The following is a 7,383-nucleotide window of genomic DNA, read 5'->3' on the forward strand; positions in this document are numbered from 1 at the left end:
CCCCCAAAAGACTTTTGAGAGATGATTCTAACCTGCAGCTGTGGTAGAGAACAGTCGACTCAAGGATGCACTATTTCGAGTATGCTCAAGATTTTACAGTTTAGCAGTTCCTCTCCAGGTCTTTCCTGCATGTCTTCAGTAAGGGGTGACAGTCTCAATCAAAAAGCCACAGGAAAGAAGCAAGTAGGGTAGGTTACATAAATCCTGAATGGGACCAAAGTAAACTGGATTCAGAGCCCTGTAGTGTAGAATGTCTTTTCTCATTTAATTACCTCACTATCCTATACTAAATGTCACCATTACTCTAATAGATTTTAAACTCTTAAAGGGCATTGTTATTTCCTTATATAATACCATGTACCTAGAAGCACATGATAGATTTATTTAAGTAATAGTTATTTCAGTCTCCTTGCTTCATACCCCTCCCCTGGTTCATGTACAGTAGACTCAACCTAATGTTATTTGGGGGTGGGGGGGGGAGGCATAAGTTCAATAGTTCTTCGCTGGTAGTTACAGGGAATCTTTCCTCAAACTTTTACCTATAAAAACTAAAAGCCTCCTCTTGTATTGGTGATTCTTATATTTTGCTTTATCTTTTTTTCAAAATCACTTTTATAAATTCCTATTATAACTTTCTAGTTAATTCTCTGCGATTTTCTAGGCAGAGAGCTACAGGTAATCATAATTTGATCTCTTCTGTAATTATAGTTCACAATCTCTTATCTGCAATTCAATTTGAAAATGGAAAGTTGTAAGTTTGGCACTAAAACCTGACTTGAATGGATGTGAGGCTGTTTATAGTCTTTATGTTTCCATTTTGTATTAATAGTCATACATTTTAATGTAGAAATGTTGATAATTAGAATGCTGGATCAGTTTCTGTTATTACATCATATATAGTAAATTAACTTTTCTAAAATATGAAAACTTCTAAATGCTGTAATACATCCAATCCCAGAATCAAAAAAAGAAATGTGGAATATATTTATTGCTTTATCTTGATATGCTCAGTTTTTGACCTCTTTATATAGTCATATTTAATGTCTAACTCCCTATTTAATTTTTTTGATCAAAAATCTAAAATAAAATTATAACTATTTTATGAATACATATGTCATCATGTTCTTTTTTAGTGATGATGAAGTTGAGTTTTCTACTTTTAGTAATGATGAGGTTGATTCTGCCATATTTCTTCAGCAGAGGAAACAGCCACTGATTGCAACAAAAACTTTATGTGTTGAAAGAAAAAAATTGTATGGGAAAGAATAAAGTTGACTAGGGCTTGCTTTATACAGAAACAAACATAAAATTTCTTACATAGACTCTGAAAAGTAGCATGGAATACTTTGTATTAGTATCCATGATCTCACTCATATGTGGGACCTAATGAACAAAATAAACTGATGAACAAAATCGATATAGAGACATAGAAACATGGAACAGACTGAGGGATTTCAGAAGGAAGACGAGGGTGAAGGAGTATGTGGGGAGAGATTAACGAAAGAACTTATTTTCATGTATGGATAACCCATGGACCCAGACAATAGTGTCATGAAGGCCTGGGGGGAGGGCAGGAGTGGGGTGGAGGGGGTCAATGGGGGGGGAGGGGGACATCTGTAATACTTTCAACAATAAAGATAAATTTTTAAAAGTACTTTGTCTTCGTTTCAGCTAACTGCGGGCCACTGGGAAATTATGTAAGTGAATAGTAGGTAGCCATAATGATCACATTATATACATAATTTATTCAGTTACATGTTAACTGCTGGTGGTGATTATTTTAAGTTGCAGTTATACTCACTATGTTTTGTTGTTGCTTTTTTAAGTAATAAAGACAACTCTACTGTCAAAAGCTACCTCAATGTAAATAGTCTCTGAAGAGTCATTTAGAAAATTCTAGTTAAATATATTAGATTGAGCATGTGTACTTTTCTGTCTTCTCTCTAGAAACTTATCAAAATCATAATGAAAGAATATGAGGGAGCAAAGTAGAACCAGAAAGTAAACTAAGCAACAAGTAGTCGTGGAATCCAGGAAACCATCCAACCAAAGAGAAGAGGTGAAGGAAAGAATGACAAATGGGTATTAGGTTTAGAGAGAGCAACCAATCCAAATTGAAACAAGAAGCTATGAGAGGAGCAGAAAAAGTACTAAATGAAATGGAGGCAAGCAAGCTACCAGATACAGAGTTCAAAGCAATTGTTATAAGAATGCTCAAGGAAGTTAGTGAGAACTTCAACAAAGAAAAAGCAACCATAAAAAAGGACATAGAAACCATAAAAAGAACTAGTCAGAAATAAAGAGTACAATATCTGAAATGAAGAATACACTAGAAGGAATCAACATCAGGCAAGATGAAGCTGAGGTCTGAATCAATGATTTGGAAGACAAGGTAGCAGAAAACACCTGATAAGAGAGGCAAAAAGAAAAACAATTTAAAGAATGAGGAGAGTCTACGGGACCTCTGGGACAACATCAAGTGTAACGACATCTGAATCATAAGGGCTACCTGAAGGAGAAGAGAGAGAGCAAGGAATTGAGAACCTATTTGAAGAAATAATGGCTGAAAGAAACTATGGGAAAGAAGACTTCAAGAAAAAAAAAGCAAAAGTAATGGATTATTCAATGTGCATAAACCTTTAGAAAAATTGATGAGTTTCTGACAAATTTGTTATAGTATTTGGGGAAAAAATAGCCGTAAGTACATAATGAACTAAACCAATGTGAAATCAATGAAATTAATAACTCTAGGAAAACCAAAAAGTTTAGGGAAAGGGGAAATATAATCAGAATATAACTGTTGTCTCAATAGTAAACAATATTTACCAATTATTCCTTTAAGTAAAAATTTTGATATACTATATTATATCAATATAGTATATGTAGATGAAGGTAGATGAGGAAGATATATGTGCATTTTTTTGGAAAAGAGGTGAGGTGGCATAATATAGCTCAGTCATTATCTATATCATCCATAATAGGAAATCAACAGGTAATATATTATGTATTTACAATTTAAAGGTATGTACTTAACTACTAAAAAGTGGTTGCTTTGAGCTATAGGGTTTGGGGAGGGGGGAATGGTGGAGAGATGTGGGAATGGGATGGGGAGCCTTCTAATAGTATTTACTTTTTATACCATTCGAGTGTATTATAATGATAAAAATTAAAATTAATTTGAAGATATACCTTAAAAAAAACATGTGGTTTGAGGAAACACCCTCAAACTGTTGTTTCATGTCCAAAGCAGTTAACAGGTACATGTGTGATTTTTTTAAAGGCTTCCCAAATATAAATATTATTTTCAAGTTGTTACTTTTTGGACTGCTAAAGCTAATATTGTCAAAAACTCAGTTCTATGGGCTCAGAATTCCAATCAAACTATGAAAAAGTAAATAAAACAAGTTATAACAACAAAGGAAATATTTACATGTTTTGGGTTTTATTCCACCTTTGACTTCTTAGTGGCAGAATGCAACAGAGGCAGTGTTCCCGGGTTTGAGTAAGCTCCATCGGTTAATGATATGTGATCTTGAACCAGTAGCTTAACTTCTCTAAGCGTCGGTTTCTTCTGATAAGAGTTTCCACCTCATAGGGTAATTGTGAGGATGAAATGAAATGAAATATATTATCAAAATGTTTGCAATGTCACAGGCATTTTTTAAATGCTAATACTATTTCTTTCTTTCCTTTCTCCTTTCTTTTCCTTCTTCATAGAAAAAGGATATTTAGCTCTGTTAATATTCGTTGTCTTCTACCACTGGGTAACTAGGGCTTTTTTTTTTTTTTTTAAACTTGTTCTATTAAATAATTATCTTGTTATATCTAGCCACATTTATTTGTATAAACAAATGAATTATGGGCCATTATATACTCTACAACTGAGCTAGTTTCTTAATGTGTCTTTATTATATATTATGCAATAACAGGTAACTAGTTTTTCATGTTCTGAGGAAGTAAATTTAGTAATAATTATAATTATGTAGGATTTTCGTTTGTCAAGTTTAAATTGCTATATAAATAAAATCCAATTAAGCCTTTGATAAAGTGCAGGTAATTTATTATCCCCATTTGGCAGATGAGAAAACTGAAGTTTGAAGATAGTATATAATTTGTTATAGGCTATAGGCATTTCATTCTGTTCTAGTATAATTTTAACTTCGTCATTTTAGCACTATCATAAGTTCTGATGAATAGGAAGTAAAACAATGTTTCAAAACTTGAATATATAGTCAGTAATAACTTTATGCCACAAATTGGGTGGCATATTTTAATCCTTAAAAACTGTGGGGCTACCCTTGGTTGTGGCAGGGTCAGTAAAGCTTTTCCCCCTCAATTGCTCTGATTGGTTTATTTACACATTTATTCATTCAATAACTACAGAGAACCCCTTCGTGATAGGCACACAGCTTGGTGCTGAACATCCATAAATGAAAAGGTGTGGTCCTTAGCCTCCAGCAATCTAGTGGGGAGATCAATCCGTACACGTTTATAACACAGTGCTATCAAGGACATAATGCAAATGTGAACAAGGCTCTCAGAAGGAAAAGCACCTAGGAGTATCCAGAGAAATTCAGTCCTGGTTTAGGCCAGTTCATCCTAAACTATCCAGGAGCAAACTTCTCATCTGGAACTTGCTCTACTCTCTTTGAGAGGTGACCCCAGGCAGATTGCTTTGGCATTACCCTTTTGGAATTTTCTCACGATGACATTTTCCCACCATTTCTGGCGGTAGCCCTTTTGAGGCCTCTCACTGTCTCTAGGTTCTTCTACCACATGGACAATATTCTAATATTATTCTTAATCGTAATGAATGGGCCTCTAGTTGCTAGGGGCCTTGGCTTGTTGGCTTTGCATACCAATTTTCAAGTGAATAGCAGACTGGGGTTCATTATCTGGGGTCCAGTTCACCAGAGGCACTTGAGAAACATGACTGCAAATTCATGCTTCATCACTACACTATACTACTCCCTCTGACTACACATTTTTAGTATCTCTGTAAATAGGAGGCATATGGGATCTGCAAAATGATCCCATAGTAATTCTTCATTAGCTGGTCTAGCCACTGTTCTTGTGGATTCCTTACACTGGAATGCCTCAGAGAGGATATTGTGACCACAATGGCTAATGCCTCTCTGAAACGTTGAAGGTGGAGTGTGCTGGCTAAGAGTAGAGTGATTTGAATATCGACTCTTGTTCACAGTCATCTTGGGTGAGTTACTTTACTCTAATACTCAGTTTTCTCATCTATAAAAGGAAAACACAGTAGTATCAATTTCATGCAGGGGTTGAGAGGAATAAACCATCATAAGTACCCAAGGCAGACTGGCTTTATTGTTTGTTCTGTACATGCTGGGCATTAATTTTTGCAGAGAATCCAGCAGGCACAGGTTGCCAGCACTTTCTCTGCATTTTGCCTCTAGCATGGTCTTACAGAGGATTGAACTATTTCTCCAGCATGTCTCACTTTGATATTTGCCTCACTTTCAGAGATTGGATCTTCAGATGACAATTTTCCTACTGTCCTTCCATCTCTGAAATGGAAGCTACTGTGAGTTTTTTTAAAAATATGTTTTTTATTGATTTGAGAGAGAGAAAGGGAGAGGGAGAGAGAGAGAAACACCAATGATGAGAGAGTCATTGATTGGCTGCCTCCTGGGGATCAAGCCGGCAACCCAGGCATGTGTCCTGACCGGGAATCGAAGCATCGACCTTTTGGTGCATGGGACAATGCTCCATCCACTGAGCCAGACCAGCTGGGCTACCATGAGGTTTTATAAGTAAGTCTAGGGAATGCATTAATTGGGACATTGGGAACTGGCTGAATTTCATTTGTTTGGTGGTTACCTCCCAGGAGTCCTTTTATGTTTTTATTTCAACCCGCTACTATATATGGTAGCAGGCAGCAAGCAAAAATTAATACAGAGGCTCAAAAATTGTAAATAGGTTAGTAACATCATTCCCAAAAGTGTGTATTTGTCATTTTAATGCAGTATGGAACACCTAGTAATTAAGAGTGTGACAAACAATTGCTTTTTCTCTGTTATATAAACAGAGTAATGGATTATTGTGATTATGAAAGTACAAAAGTAATTTTTTTTGCAAGTAAGGAAATAGAATGTGGGATATTTTCATTGAATGCAAATGTATATCTTAACGATAGATTCCATAAGAATCCCAACATTTTAAAATTTTTATTTATTTTTATTTTATTTTATTTTTGTTTAAAATATTACAAATGTCCCTTTTTCTCCCCAATGACCCACTCCACTCTGTCCCATCCCCCTCCCCGGTCCCTCTCCCTACCATTGTCCATGTCCTTGGGTTGTGCATATATGCATATAAATTCTTTGGTTACTCTCTCCCCCTCCACCTACCTGCCCCTCTCCATCCCTCTGACATTCATCAGTCTGATCTATGCTTCCATGTCATCAAATCTATTCTGTTCATCAGTTTATTAAGTTCTTTAGATTCCACATATAAGCGAGATCATGTGATGTTTCCAACATTTTAACTCTAAAATTTCAGCTACTAAAGATCAACATTTGATTACTTGTATTTGCAAAATAGATACTTTGCTTTGCTTTAAGAATTTTTTCTCTTAAACTTAATTTTTAATATGCAATTTTATTAAAGCCTTAATCAGCAAGCAGAATTTCCTAAATGTCTGCTTAGTGTGCACAACCGCCCCCCCCCCCCCCCGATTCATTGAGAAATAACTGACATACATCATTGTTTAAGTTCAAGGTGTTCAGCATGATTGTTCGACCTGAATGTATTGTGATGTGATTGCCACAATAGGTTAGTTAATAGCCATCATCTTATGTAAATACAATAAAAAGAAAAGAAAAGGAAATTCTCCTTGTGATGAGAACTCTCAGGAGCTACTCTCCTAACAACTTTCCTATATAGCACATGGCAGTATTGACTATGGCCGTCATGTTGTACATTACACCCCTGGTACTTATTTATCGAATAAGTGGAAATTTATAGCTTTGACCACCTTCATCCAATTCATTCCCCACCCCTGCCTCTAGAAGCCACAAATCTGATCTATTTTTCTATGAGTTTGGTGGGTTGTTTTTGTTTGTTTTGTATTTTTAGATTCCTCATGTGAGTGGGATCGTACAGGATTTGTCCTTCTTTGTCTGACTTATTTCACTTAGCGTAATGCCTTCAGAGTTCATCCATGTTCTCACAAATGGTACAATTTCCTTTTTATGGCTTAATAATAGTCCATATTATGTGTGTTGTGCCTGTGTATATATATTATACATATACATATATGTTGGATAAAGAAATTATGGTGTATATATATATCTATATGTACATATATGTGTGTGTATATATCTGTATGTATGTATATGTATATTTATCACATTT

The sequence above is a fragment of the Miniopterus natalensis genome, chromosome 10, assembly GCF_054644295.1.
Source record: "Miniopterus natalensis isolate mMinNat1 chromosome 10, mMinNat1.hap1, whole genome shotgun sequence".
In the NCBI taxonomy this organism is placed as follows: Eukaryota; Metazoa; Chordata; class Mammalia; order Chiroptera; family Miniopteridae; genus Miniopterus; species Miniopterus natalensis.